Below are 14,392 nucleotides of genomic sequence, written 5' to 3'. Positions count from 1 at the left end.
AAAAGAGGTCTATTGCTCTTTAAATTTTTGATGGGAGGCAAGCATTCTGTCATTTGTGATAGCATTATATGTAATCCAACATAACAACTTGATAGTCTGATATAACAACATTCCAGCTTCCCTGCTACCATTGTAAAGAGATGCTGTGTACAAGCTGCTCCTACATGCAATAATATCAGCTGGTAAAAGAGTCAAGCTCCCCTCTTTCCATTTCTGGGAAGCAACCCTCATATTTAGGGAGATTTTTTTTCCTTGGGTGTGGGCAACATCTTTGCCCAAAAGTCCTGGGGAAATTGTGATGGTTTGGAAATTCATTACAGGACAGAGTTGTCTGATGAGATGTCTTTACTTTCACAGTGCTGCCTGCAAATGTGGTACAGTGGGATGGAGTTCTGTCCTGTGTCACAGGACAGGAGTTCCTCAGAGCCTTTGCTCCCTGCATGTATTTCACTTACATCTTACAAAGTTCTCTCATCACTGTTGGTTTCCACTGTTGCCCCAGCCCTGGAAGTTTCCCAGGCCAGGTTGGATGGGGTTTGGAGCAGCCTGGTCTAGTGGAAGGCATCCCTGCTTGTGTTAGAGGATTGGAACTGGATGAGCTTAAAGCCCCTTCCAATCCAAACCACCCTCTGATTCCCTGCCAGGCAGGGACTGAGTGCTGTCACCTGGAGCCCTGACCTTCTCCTCTTCTCCTTCCTTTGCTCTCGAGAGCCCCAGGATCATCTCACCCAGCACTTCTCAGTCCAGCACCAGAAGAGGTGTGCTCTGCCACCCTGCAGGGACTCTGCATGCTGTTCTTCCAGAGAGCACCTTTCCCTTCATGCTGGACACTCCCTGCATCCACACTCATGCAAAGGAAGTGTAATGCATTAATCAAATGTTTTGACCAGCACTGGTTTATTAATTGAATTTTAATTTTTTATATTGCAGAATTTAACTGCTTGAGGTCAGGTAATTTGGAAATAAACTTCAAGTTAGTTCTCACAAGAAGAAGATCAATACACGGGATAAAAGATATCCCTTGTATTATGAATAGATCCTGTCCTAAAGAAATATCTACTCTGCTTTTTCTTTTGATTTTCACTCTTTTGTACCCCTTCCATGCTTGTATAATTAAGTGAATGAAAATCCAGTGAAGCAATGCAGTTTAATTTAGCTGAGCTGCACCAGTGTGAAACTGGTGATAGAGCAGCACCAGCTTTGCCAGTCATGTCCACCACCAGTCCATTTTTTCACATACTCCACTGCACAGTACAGCAACATCAGCAAGCACCCAAGAGTCATTGAGAAATATCCAGAGGTATGTTCAAATGGAGGAGCACATTTAAAAATTGCACCATATGTTCCTGAACGAGCTGTCAGGCAACACTTCTAGGCAGGTGGATACCAGACCCAAATGTAAATAGCTGAGGTGTATTTTAAGGCACAGGTTTGTGGAGGAGGCTGTGCTTCACCTGATCTCTGGTTGGCAGAGAACATTGTGATAACCTCACCTGACCCTGGATAGAACAGGAATCACAGAATTTCACAGGGAGTGTTTTTCCCTTCTGTTCTCGTTTTTATTCCTGTCTGTACATGTTACAGCATTACTTACATTTGTGGTTAAATCTCTCAGCACAGAATCACAGAATGGGGTGGGCTGGAATGGGACCTTGAAGTTCCTCCCATTCCACTCCTGCCATGGCAGGGACACCTTCTGCTGTCCCAGGCTGCTCCCAGCCCCAATGTCCAACCCAGCCTTGGGCACTGCCAGGGATCCAGGGGCAGCCCCAGCTGCTCTGGGCACCCTGTGCCAGGGCCTCACCCCACTGTAGTCCAGACTTTCTTCCTAATACCTAATTAATTTGATCACCTTTTCATTTAAACCATTCCCCCTTGTTCTGTCACAACAGGCCCTGATAAAAGCTTTGCCCTCATCTTTCTTATAGGCTCCCTTTAGACACTTGAACGTGCTCTAAGGGCTCCCTGGAGCCTTGTCTTTTCCAAGCTGAACAATGCCCAGCCCAGAACCTTCCTCCAGGACATGTTCTCCATCCCTCTGTCATAGATGAGCAATGTGATGGTTGACTCTCACAATTAAAAGGCATGTATGTATGTTAGGAGAAGTTTTATAGAGTTGTGTTTTACCCCCCTGGTGCTGTTATCAGCGGTGCCCTGGGTTTGGGACATTTGGGAGGGTCACTCGTTCCTGTGGCAGCCCCTGAGCTCCAGTCAAGGTGTCAGGCAGTGATCTCCAGCACTGGGCAGGGAAGGAGGAGTCCATGGACAGAACTTTGGCAGGGGCTAAAGGGTTAAAAGGGGAAACCTCCATGGTGTGGGTGAGCACATGGTGGGAAAGATCCTCTGCTCCCAGCGCTGTAATATTTTCTCTATTCAGTCTCTGGTTGTATTTTTGATAAGGTTTTAATACATTTTTTGGAAGTGAGTATCATTTCTCACAATCTTTTGTCTTTTCTGAGGTGCAATCCATCGGTGTTTCCCTGCAGCCTGGGCTGTGTGAGGAGTGGTGTGTGCCAGGAATGATCTCTCCAGGTGGAGGAGATCCCCTTCTCTCCCTGGCTGAGGAGGGGATGCTGGGCAAGGGCACAGCCTTCACTTGCTGGGGTGTCATAGTTTGACATAGGAGGAATTTAGTGAAGTCAGGTAAAAGATTTTTGTGTCATTTTTGTGTAACCCAGTGCACTGAGATGCCTACTAGGGACAGACTTTTTGCTATAATGTAACAACACTCTTCTGTTAAAGTATAAAAATAGGAAAATATAAAATAGGAGAGCAGAGTGGAGGTGGGAAGTCAGGAGAGCTGGAGCCAGGCAGTGACCCCAGGCTGGAATCTCCCTGCCTGCTGAGGTGTGAAACACCACGGGGTTTGTGCAGGGCACAGCTCAGGATGGATGGAGCTGGGCAGCTCATCTCTGCACAGAAAGCAAAGTGGCAACAGTGAATTAAAGAAGGTACATGAGTGGGTTTAAAAAAGGAATCATACAGTGTTAGGGGCAACACTGCACTGGGTTAGGAAAATGCCTAATGGAGAGTAGCCTTATTGAGGCTTAAAAGGCTGATGGTGTCCTCATCAGAGCAAATCCACCAGCTCCATTTGGGGGAAATTCATTTTACAGACAGGATGGTCCCTCCTTACCTAAAGTCCACACCTGTCCTAGTGCTGACCACCTCGGGGTGAGCTGAGATGACACTTCCTCATAACCCAACCACCTTTAACAGCAGCTGAGAGAGAGGCCAGAGGTGTGTATTGAACTGTAGGCAGCTTTTAGTGGTTCATAAAATGCCTTTTCAGTGATAATTTAAATCAGAGGGTGAGAGAAATGGAGGGAATCTTGTGGATTTTTTCCCTCTTCCCATGCACCAAAGGCAGGCTCTGAGGGGACAGCCACTGCACCTTACCACCATGGGTTAATTGAGTTCTGCTGGTTTAGGTCTCATTCATGCTGTATTTTTTCAGTAAACACACATCAACTCAGAAGATCTTAATTAGTCTTTGGAAAAACCCAATATGCTATAATTCTTCCACTGAGGTCTACATGGAAAACCAGGAACATATTTCAAATGCAATGGCAACAAACAAACAAGTGTGCACAGCCCCAGTCTATAGACCCAGTACACACACATGCACTTCCCTAATATGCTTGCTTAGGCTTTACAATCTGTTTATTAATTCGTGAGTAGACTTCATATGCCCTCTGGAAAAAACACTAAAATAATATCTCTCAATTGGCTTCACTGCTGTATGCCTCTAATTAAGTAATGTACACCTCCACTTGCTATTAAAACAGTTCCATGATTTTTAACACCAGTGTTGTTTGGTGCCAGCTATAAAAATTTTTAACAGCTCTCCTGTTACCACTCTTCTCCTAAGTACATGAAAGTGACTCTACATATTTGACCTTTCCCTTCCCTGCTCCCACATTTTAACCCTTCTTTCCCACTGCAGCAAGGAGCTGAAGCATTGGAGGTCTCACAGAGATGAAGATGAAAGATCCCACTGCCTGGCACAGGAATTTCCACCAGCATGCCTCTGAGGGCAGAGCACTCTGGGCTTCTCCTGAGACTGCCAGGTGTCACTGTCATATTTTCTGGAAAAATCCCTTTGCCAGGATTTATTCGCCTGGGAAGCTGAGAAACCTCAGAGAAAAATGAAAACAATAATTATCTGATTGCTTCTCCTGTGTTTTGCTGCTTTGGAATGTGGTTTGGACATTGTTTACCAAGTGATCATTGTTTGATTGGTTTCATGTGAATTGTTTTGACTTAATGACCATTCACCATCAGCTGTGTCAGGGCTCTGGAGAGAGTAATGAGTTTTCATTATTATCCTTTAGCCTTCTGTAAGTGTCCTGTCTGTATTCTTTAGTATAGTTTCAATAGAATAGAATAGAATAGAATAGAATAGAATAGAATAGAATAGAATAGAATAGAATAGAATATCCTTTTAAGAACATGGAGTCAGGTTCAAAATTTCCTTTCTGCCACAGGGGACCCCAAAAATTCCACAGCCAGAGATGGTTTGAGGAGCAAAGTTCTGATTTTGTGAGTGAAACTAACCCACAGAAGTAAAGCTGATCCATAGCAAAGGCCAGCAAAGATACTGTGGCAGCAGATTCATGCCAGGAGCTGTCAGCCTGGCACTAAACTATCATTTTAAATAATACAGAAACCCTTTAGCCACCCCACAGCCTAACACCCGGTAATCTCTAACAAGGCAAGAGCAAATCCATGGGATTATTTTCCTTTTCAAGGTAAGCAGGTTAATGCTCTCAGCTGGAGCTGGGCCACCAGGCTGACACATCTGGGGATGAGGCACACCCTGCAGCTGGGGGAGCCAGGTGGGTGCAACCCAGAATCACTCATACAAAGGGACCCTCTGGCCCAGTCCTGAACCAATGGCCAACCAAAAACCTCATCTGGAGGAAAAGCTGCAGTGTCCTGACCAGTTTTTGTGGTCAGTTAAGCGAGGAGGAGCGAGGAGGAACAGCTCATTGTGGCTGAGGGAGCTGCAGAGGCTGCAGGGACCTGCTCTGGGCCACCATCATTGTGTGCATTTTCCTCTTACAATTCACAGGCAATGAAAATTCTGATTTTTGCCCATAAATTGAAGAAAGAAAAGCAGATCTCTGCCCTGTCCACAGGCATAGGCAGATAAGTACATCCACTGACACCATGGACAAGCTGAGTGCTGTTAGGAATTCCAGAATGGATCATTCCCAAAACCCCCAAGTGTTTCACCTCTAAATGAGCACGGTGTGATCCCAGTGAGCAGGTCAGGGCAGTGCCTGCCCCGTGGACACCCTGCCCAGAGCATGCTGAGCGGGACAGGCAGAGCAGCAGCAGCCAGGGCAAGGTGCAGCCTGAGCTCTGCTGCAGCCCCAGGCTCCAGCCCTTCTGGGGCAGTAGCTGCACGTCTTCTGCAGCAGCTAATGCATCTGTGAACGATCTTACCTGTCTGTGAAATCCTTTGTAACACCCTGGCAGCGTCACAGTTTAACAATACAAGTGTGGAAAACGCTGCTTCTGTTCTCAGCAGTGAGGAAGTCTGACAAGAGCTGAAAGCACTTGAAATTAGATCCTGAAAGGCTTTTGCCAGCAAACCAGCATCCATCCACCCTAAGGCAGTCCCTGGCTCTCTGGTGAAAAAGTGCAAATGGCTCATGGCAGCTCTCTGCAAAATTATTTGTCCTGGGAGTTATCGAGCCATGCAACACAGGATGTACACCCGATCCTGCCACAGACCTATGGAGTGTCTTTGTGGCCTTTAAACAGTTTTTTCCTAGTTTTTGCTTCCTAAGATAAGGGGAGGTTAGTGTTGATAAAAACAGGAGCAGGCTCTCGGTACTGAAGTGATTTCAGCATTTATTCTAATAAAAGAAACCCCTAAAGCAGGGGGGGCCGGGACCAGGCAGGAGCGTTCCCTCGAGGATGGAGCGGCGCTGGGGCTGCTCAGCAGGGATGGCCCCGATGGTCCAGGGGGAGCTGGACACATTCCCTGGGTCAGATGCCCCTTTTTATCCTGTTTTTTGTCCATTTAGATTGGTTTCTGTTTGCATCCTTCATTTGTATGAAGATTTAAGGTGCTCAATTGGCCATTGCAGTTCTGTCCAGGCTGGCTCGTTTCTCTTGCAGGGTGCTGCGCTTTACTGAGGTGTAATTTCTTATAACTACACTTTTAACCCCTTTTACCATAACCAAACTAACAGAACATGTTAAAAACGAGACCAGGCTCCCAGTATTGAAGAGATTTCAGCATTTATTCTAATAAAAGAAACCCCTAAAGCAGGGGGGGCCCAGGCCGGGCAGGAGCGTTCCCTCGAGGGTGGAGCAGCACTGGGGCTGGGGCTGCTCAGCAGGGATGGTCCCGATGGTCCAGGGGGAGCTGGACACATTCCCTGGGTCAGATGCCCCTTTTTATCCTGTTTTTTGTCCATTTAGATTGGTTTCTGTTTGCATCCTTCATTTGTATGAAGATTTAAGGTGCTCAATTGGCCATTGCAGTTCTGTCCAGGCTGGCTCGTTACTCTTGCAGGGTGCTGCGCTTTACTGAGGTGTAATTTCTTATAACTACACTTTTAACCCCTTTTACCATAACCAAACTAACAGAACATGTTAAAAACGAGACCAGGCTCCCAGTATTGAAGAGATTTCAGCATTTATTCTAATAAAAGAAACCCCTAAAGCAGGGGGGGCCCAGGCCGGGCAGGAGCGTTCCCTCGAGGGTGGAGCAGCGCTGGTGCTGGGGCTGCTCAGCAGGGATGGTCCCGATGGTCCAGGGGGAGCTGGACACATTCCCTGGGTCAGATGCCCCTTTTTATCCTGTTTTTTGTCCCTGTGGATTGGTTTCTGTTTGCATCCTTCATTTGCATGAAGGTTTAAGGGGCTCAATTGGCCATTGCAGTTCTGTCCAGGCTGGCTTGTTTCCCTTGGTTGGTGCTGCACTTTACTGAGGTGTAATTTCTTATAACTACCCTTTTAACCCCTTTTGCCATAACCAAACTAACAGTGCATGTTAAAAACGAGACCAGGCTCCCAGTACTAAAGCAATTTCAGCATTTATTCTAATAAAAGAAACCCCTAAAGCAGGGGGGACCCGGGCCGGGCAGGAGCGTTCCCTCAAGGATGGAGCAGCGCCGGCGCTGGGGCAGTGATGGCCCTGATGATGGCCCCGATGGTCCAGGGGTAGTGGCCCACATTCCCTGGGTCAGATGCCCCTTTTTATCCTGTTTTTTGTCCCTTTGGATTGGTTTCTGTTTGTATCCTTCATTTGCATGAAGGTTTAAGGTGCTCGATTGGCCCATGACAGTTCAGTCCAGGCTGTCTCGTGCTGCACTTCACTTAGGTTTATTATGGCATGTTGAGTACCATATTTCTTATAACTACCCTTTAAACCCCTTTTTCAATATAACAATCAAACTAACAGTACATGTTTAACGATCTATCAACTATTTTCCAGCAGTTTCTAACCTATTTTTAACAAATGTCACAGTACCTGTCAGGGCACTGGCTGCATTTGCTGCCTGCTGGCCTCATGCAGGAGGGCTCACGGTGGGGAAGAGCCTGTCCTGGTACAGCCCTGCCTGTGCTGCTTGCCAGAGCTGCTCCCTCACCAAATGATCTTTGAACTACACACAGGTCTGTCTCAGCCAAGGCCCTTGTGTCTGCAGAGGAGAGCCAGCACAGGGGACTGTTGTGCACTATTGTAAATCAAAGGTGACTCCAGCATTGGTGAGGGAGAGAGAATGATGCATCTGACTCCATGGGTATCAAAGGGCTAATTAATTACTTTATTAGACTATACTGTATACATTTCATCTAAACTGAATCTGCCAAGCACTCACTCTGCACACACCTGCTCACGCTGCACTGAATCCCGTGACTGTCCCCCCACAGTCCCAACACACAGACACACACACACTCTCTTGGGGAAACAAAACATCCTCACTTTGGGTTAACAATCTCCACATTGCATCCTACTTTGGCACAACACAGGCACAGCAAGTGATAAGAATTGTGTTTTCCCTTTCTCTGAGGTTCAGGGAATGTGAATCTCAGAACTCCTTGGGAAGAATTTTGCCTTGCTTTTCTCTGTGAAGAGAAATGTGGCAACACTGCAGGCGATCAGGGGACCCACACTGATCATCAAAGAGGGCACAGGAGCAGCAAGCAGCACAGACCCACCTGGACATGTCCCTCAGGAGTCCCCAGAGGTCCCTGGAGCAGCGAGGGGCTGTCACACCCGCTGGGGGTGGCACTCATAAATAACAGCACTGTGCCAGCAGGGAGGTGTAGCTGTTTGCAGGCAATTGCATGTGAAACGGGCAGACAGGTGTCATCAATCCAGCCTCAGCCCCAGCCAAGTCCTGCCGTTCCCTGCTCGGATTCAGAGCACCAGCCACAGCCTGGAACTGACTGGTGTCCTCAAAAGCCAGCTCTGAAGACAGGTTTTGCTTGGAGGAATTGCTGTGTCCCTGCATCACCACTATCCCTAGAAGAGAAGTGTGCCTAATGGGGGAGAAGGGTAATCTCATTTGATATGAAATTCTATTAGTGACAGTTCATTCCTGGCACTGCTGAGAGGGCTGGGCAGGCTGGATGGTGCTTTCATGGTACTTACTGATCCAAAAGTAAATAAATGAAAAGAAAATGTCACCAGGGTATGGGCTGTGGGGAATGGGGAGAGAGCAGCAGCAGGAGCACATGGGGATGAGGTCAGGCACCATCAGCACACAGATGGGGAAGGAGAAAAAAGGGCAGCTATCCCCCAGGGCAGGGATGAGCACAGGAAGAAGAAAAGGAGGAGAGGACAGCAGCAGGGCCTGCTTGGTTATCCCGGGGTGAAGAAATTTCCTGTATTGGCTTTGCTGCCCTTAGTGCCTGTAGCTCAGAGCAGGCAGGGCTGGCAGCCACTGCCTCTGCTTTGCCCCAGGACAGGCACACCACACATCTCCATCCTGCTGCATCCCTTCAGAGAAAGACACTTCCACTGAATGGAGAGCCAGCAATTTGTATGCAACTCTACAGGGCAGTCAGTGCTGTAGAATTGAATATATGCACCCTGATAAAGACCTCATAAACACCAGGCCACTGCCAGATTCCTGACACCAAATCTCATCATCTGGTGCTCCATCATGTAGCACCAGCACACCCCATCTCAGGACACCTCTGGCCTCACCAAAGCTCCAGCCCATGGGTCTGGGGGCACTGGGGAAACTGGTGCAGGTGCTCATGGCCAGCCAGGGTCACCTCCATCCCTGCAGGACTGAGCCAGCTCAGAGATGGGGGCTTTGCAGCTGGGGACCAGCCATGAGAAAGATGCTCCCAGTGCAGAGGAGGAAGAGCACTGAGACATTTATCCATGGATTGGGAAAGAACCTGCAACTCCCAACCCACGGGGAGACGTTGCAGAAAGAGCCTCAGCACCCTCCACCTGCCCTCCCACCTTCCATCCTCTGCAGCAAATTCCAGCTGGCTTTGCCCTTCAGACAGAGCCCTGTGAGGTTTTCACCTCACAAAGAAGGAACAAGACCTGGGAGAGCATCCTTGTGAAGAGACAAGGACGTTCTCATCTCTCAGTTGGGGAACCAAGACCCAAACAAATGACCCCCCTGTTCCCCTCTGCAGGGGAAGGCATCCAAGGCTGGAGGAGACAGCCCAGACCCCCCTCCTGTGCCCAGCTGGGAACATGCACTCCTGGCTCTCCTCACTGAGCTAAATTAGGCTGCAGCAAGATGCCTTGGGTCCATGGACTGACCCTTGCCTTGTTCCTGCTGTCAGAACATAACACCTGCACTGTCATTTAACAAACAGATCAATAATTAGTTATTTCTGCTTAAGAGCAGCAATAAAGTACATTACTTGTTGTTTATTACCTGCAGTTAGGAATATAATGAAATAACATCCACTGGCCATTTAAAGATTTTGGGAGCTAAGATTGCCCAGACAAGAATCCATTCTGCACATTAAAGTATTCCAGGGAGTGGGAAATGCCCTTGTTCCTGCCTTCAGGTGTCCAGGGGGCAGGAGGCCCTGTGAAATGCCCTTTCTTCTGGCCATGGGGGTGCTGAGCTGCAGTTCCTGGCAGAGCAGCACCTTCTGCAGGGCTGGGTTACAACCCTGGGCTTGCAGAGCTCTCACATCAACTGCTTTGTTGCAGGAGGTGGTGAAGCAGCCAAATGGACTGAAACACAGCCAGGCCTGGCACTCCCCAGGAGCAAAGGCAGTCTCTCACTTCCTTTTCCAGTCTTGTCCTTGCTGACAGCTCTGCTGCATCACATGCAAATGTCAGAAACGTCTTGTTTTCTTCTGCTCAGGAAGGAGAGGTTTGCTTTCTCCACAGTGAGGTACCAAACTCTTTCTACCATTCTCTCACCTCCTCCTTCTCACTTCAGGCTGACTGTGGTCCATGCAGCCTAACTTACCTTGCCACAAACAGCCCAGCAAACAAAATAAGGAGATTTCTTTTGGGTGATGCATTCAGCTGACTCAAAGTGGGTCTGAGGACCACCAGAGCTAGCACAGGAAATCATCATCAGGAGATGATGATCTCTGAGGAGACCTCAGTGGTTTCTTCTCAGAAAGCTGAACACAAACTGTGTCTCCCATTTTTCCCTGTGTTGAGGGGGCTGGTGGAGGAACAGCCCCTTTCCATTTTGTCTTGGTTTGAAAAGCCAGCTGTCTGCTAAGGAAAGCAGGAGTCTCCCCTGAAATGGAAAATGTAAACCCCCTGCCCCAAATTATTATAATTTGAAATTAAGGGGCTCTCAGGCAAAGATATGGGAATACAAATAACAGTTCTTTACTAGGAAAATCAAAAATACAAATGCAATAGTACAAAAAAAGAGAACAAACCACAGCCAGAGCCAGACCCTGCCCTGTCCCCTGTGTGTCAGGGTGGGGGCACAGCCCCATCCCAGGGGGGCTCAGCCCTCCTGCAGTGCCAGCTGTGGCTCTGCTGCAGCAGGATCCTGCACAAGGGGGGAGTTTTCCTCTGCAGCTGCAGGGCTGCTGGAGATGGGCCTGCTCTCCCTCTGGGAATGCAGGGCAGGAGAAAGCTGCTCCTCTGGGAATGCAGGGGGCAAAGGCTGCTGTGCTGTTCCAGGGCAGATTGTATCCAGGTAGGAATGCTTGGCTCCTCCCTGGGCACAGCATCTCCCCATGGGATGATGGAATTGGATCAGCCCTGCAGGGACACTCAGTGGCCATGGACAGCAGAGATCTGCTGGAGGGAGGATGGGCTGTGGGAGAGATAAAGAAAACTGCCCATGGACAGCAGAGAACTGCCCAGCTCTGACAGAGGGTGATAGAACACACACCCCAAATAACATCTTCCACCCTAAGACACATTTCCAGGGCTGTGTCCTATTGAAGGCACAGCTGTGACTCACCTGCCACAGAGGGGACAGCTTGGTGTCCACACTCACTCTGTGCCACTGCCACAAAAGCTGCCAAGCCCAGCTCTGCCTGTTCAGCCACTTCCAAAGCTGACAGAGCTCTCTCTGTGCCTTCATGCACAGCTGTAAAAGCTGGATTTGTTTTTCCCTATCCCCCACCAAGGGGACAAATCCAGCTCTGCAGTGGGTGCTGCCCCTCTTGTTGGGCACGCAGAGGGCAGCCACAGCCTGTGCTTCCTGTTTGAACATGTGCTATGGAAGAGATCAGCATCAAAGAAATTATTTTTAAAACATTTATTGGCATGCCATTTCAGGACAAAGGGGTTTTTTCTTCCTCCATGTTATCACAGATATCACAAGAGGAGCAGACCAATCAGGGCTATTCCCTGAGCCATTCCCTCAAGGGTTTGGTGAGGGGAATGTATTACAGGAAAGCAGCACTGTTGGTCCTCTAAACCATTTGTACCTGTGCTGAAATATTACTGAATTAATTCCTTGTGCTGGGAACAGTCCCCACATGATCCATCTGGGATACAAGGCCATATGGATGGATCCTGAGTATCAGGCTCCTGGTCCTTGCCATGGTCTGGTGTTCCTCTCCTGCCATCACAACATCCTCACTGCAGCTTGGTGACAAAACACATTATTCTGATCAAATACACCCGGGGCAATTCTTCTGTGGCAATTAGTGTGGGACATCATGATTTTACTGTAAATTAGAGACAAAATATCTGCAGAAATTGAGGGCAGAAAGAAGGGGCCATGCTCAGGTATGTTATTAAGAAAGACTGGTTTTGCTCATCCCTAATAAACCATCTGCATGTGATGTTTCACCCAGGTGGCCACGAAGGGCTCTCTGGGGTTTGCCCAGTGCTGAGGGGCTTCATCTGGGCTGTGCTGGGCCAAGGCCAGATCTCTGGACCAAGAGAAGTGAGTTCAATATGTTGCATCCTAAAACAGGGCTCAGCAGTTCCTTGCAGGAACCCCCTCGGCTGAGCTGAGCAGGGAGCACACCCAGCCTGGCCTGGGCCAGGCACAGCAGGGAGGCAGCTCTGCCCTGAAGAGAATCAGAACTGCATGAGGAACATCTCTGCAGGGCACAGCAGGGCTGGATTGGGTGTTTGTGGTTCCTCAAGGCTAGCCTCACAAGCAGAGCCAGCCAGGCAGGGAGAGCCTTCAGAGCAGCCCATAACCCCAAAAGTCCCAGAGCAATTAAAACATGGACAGAGGGCACAGAGTGGTTGTTTGGATGAGGAAAGGTGTTGTATTTGCAGGGGATGCCCCAATGAAGGCAGGAATGATGAATCTGACTCTATGTTTTAAGAAGGCTAATTTATTACTTTCTTATATTATATTGTATTAAAGAATATTATACTATACTATACTAAAGAATACAGGAAGGATCCTTACAGAAGGCTAAAAAGATAATAATGAAAACTCCTGACTCTCTCCAGAGCCCTGACACAGCTTGGCCCTGACTGGCCAAAGAGTGAAAACAACTCCCAGCAGAATGCAATGGAACAATCACCTGTGGGTGAACAATCTCCAAACACATTCCACATGAGCACAACACAGGAGAAGCAAATGAGATGAGAATTGTTTTCCTTTTCTCTGAGGCTTCTCAGCTTCCCAGGAGAAAAACCCTGGGTGAAGGGATTTTTCAGAGAATGTGAGTGCCACAGAAAGGAGACTGTCATGTTTGAAACAGAGGTGCAGAGGAGCCAGGCCAGGCTGAAGGTGCCCCTCAGCCCAGCTCAGGATGGTGTTTTGAGTCTTGCTGGGTCCCTGCAGTGACACAGGGACAGCAGGGGAATGTGGCAGGCATCACACCCCACTCATGTAGCTCAGCAGTGCCAGAGGCAGGGCCCACTGGCCACGCCACCTCCTCATCTCTTTTCACAAATAATTGCTCACAGTTTGGGTTGGTGGCACTGATCTCTGCCCTGCTCACCAGCAGCTGCCCCATGCACCCCCTCCCATGGGGTCACCCACAGCACTGGCCACATTTCCCTTGCACAGGGAGCAGGCTCTTGCAGGGGTCTGTGCTGTGTTTTTAACTACAGGCTGTGCTATGAAATGCTCCTGAGTGTGTGCTAGAGCAGCACTTTGCTCCCACCCCCTTCCAGCCTTTCTTGGTATCAGAGGCCAAACCACAATGAGGGAAATTTTTTGTTCCATATCTTTACGGTGCTTCTTCCAGTAGCACATAAAACAAATTAGCCACTTAGGCCATTATTAGGCACTTATGGCCTTTTGATGTTTATGATTTATAACAGCAATTTGCACTTATGTAGCACATTTCAGTTGAGGCTAACACAGCAATGATAGTGCTTTGCATTGCAGTCTCGTCCTCCCTCTCCAGCTCTTGGAGAGCTCTGGGAGACCACGCTGGGAGCAGCAGCAGGGAGCTCCTCTGGGGTGCCAGGAGTCCTGTGCTGCTGGGCATCTCTCCATCATCTCTCCATCTCATCCCCAGACTGGGATCCATGCTCAGGCTGGGCACCATGGCCCTGCTAGAGGAAAATGCTGCAGAAAGGGCTCTGCAGTCCATGAGAGCTGGTTCAGCTCTGGTAGACACAGGAGACTCTGGTTTTCCCTTGGCTGCTGTTTTTAGCTGCTCTTCCAGCAGCAATAACAAGCTTTTTTCTTTGTGTGAGCTGTGCTTTGCTCCAGGGCTGGGCAGGGAGGGTCAGCTGGGCACCCCTGGGCTGGGCTGGGCTGCAGGGCCAGCAGGTCCAGGGGCTCTGCTCTGCCCCTGAGTGTGGTCCCTGGGATGTGCTCCTGGTGTTTGGGTCCCCAGCCCCAGCACGGGAGCCTTGTGCACTGCTGAGCCCACACTCAAAGGGAGCCAAACTCTCCTGGCCTCTTCAGGGACAGAAGCCCAAAGGCCAGTGAAATGTGGCAGGAGTTCCTGGCTCTGAGCATGGTTTATATCCCAGAGCAGGCTGAGTGCTCCTGTGCAGAACCCAGCCCACTGTCACCTGCAGCCTTTCCTCTCT

This window comes from Fringilla coelebs (genome assembly GCF_963513975.1).
Source record: "Fringilla coelebs genome assembly, chromosome: 20".
Lineage (NCBI taxonomy): Eukaryota > Metazoa > Chordata > Aves > Passeriformes > Fringillidae > Fringilla > Fringilla coelebs.
The sequence above is the reverse complement of the archived record's forward strand: the minus strand, read 5'-3'. Positions refer to the sequence as shown.